The sequence below is a fragment of the Triticum dicoccoides genome, chromosome 3A, assembly GCF_002162155.2.
Source record: "Triticum dicoccoides isolate Atlit2015 ecotype Zavitan chromosome 3A, WEW_v2.0, whole genome shotgun sequence".
In the NCBI taxonomy this organism is placed as follows: Eukaryota; Viridiplantae; Streptophyta; class Magnoliopsida; order Poales; family Poaceae; genus Triticum; species Triticum dicoccoides.
The window spans coordinates 667,457,557-667,458,626 of record NC_041384.1 but is presented as its reverse complement, the minus strand read 5'-3'; positions in this window follow the sequence as shown (position 1 = coordinate 667,458,626).

Genomic DNA, 1,070 nt, shown 5'->3' with positions numbered 1-1,070 from the left:
CCATGGCTGACGAGATTGGGATTGCGAGGAGAGAGACTTGAGGGGAACCAATGGCTGTAGTGTGTTTTCAAGAGATAAGATGAAGAGGTAGGCGGTGGGTGGTCCCAGATGTTCACATAATCACATGGAGAGAAAAACTAAAGCGAGCTACGCGGCGCGGCGCGACCAGGCGAAGCTTCGGCCGGCGCGCCATCTCCAAACGTTTTCTTTCTAAATATTATTTAAAAATGAGCAATTTCTAAAATTTACATATAAATAGCTCTATATGTACGCAAACAGTTTTTCAACATGCGACTATTTCCGCTTTAGTTTCTAAACTGAATATAAGACATAAACATTTTATTCCCAAAAAATATACTACTACTATATATATGAAAAAAAGAAGCAAAAAGGGCTTAATAAAGCTCGCTGCAGCTCGCCACTGCGTACCAACGAGTCTTCCTGAATTGTACACGGTTTGCTAAGTTCTAAACCGATTCGTTTCCTGCCTTATCTCTGATCTTTCCGTGATTCTCAAGCTGATGTAATCCGTATACGCCACGGCCAGGCTTTGGCCTCGATCAATGGGTGAATAGCTCCCATGCGACGTTGTTGGTGTGAATTGTCTCTCATTCGACGTAGTTGGTTGTAATCGCTCTCATGCGACATCTTCGTTGAAAAAAATAGCTCCCATGCGACACTGCTGCATAATCCAAAGACACATGTTTAAAACTCGAATCAGGTGAGCGGGACCCACAGCATGGGACCACTAACTTATCCAACTCAGCATTGGTCAGGTGAGCGGGACCCACAGCGTGGGACCCACTAACTTATCCAGGTCAGCATTGGTACAAGAGGACACCGAGCCGTGCCCCGAGCCGTGCAGCACCCGAGCCCATCCTCCCCCCTCCCCCTCCCCGACCGTTGTTGTTCTTTTTCTCCGGCGACGACGCGCAGCAACGCCGTTCCGGGCCGCGACCTAGCAATGTCGAGCTCCGCTTCAGCCTCCCGCCGCTCATGGCCGCGCTATGGCGCAGTGCCCATGACAAGATGCCCTGCATGCCCACGTATCGCACCCCTGAAGCGGCTAG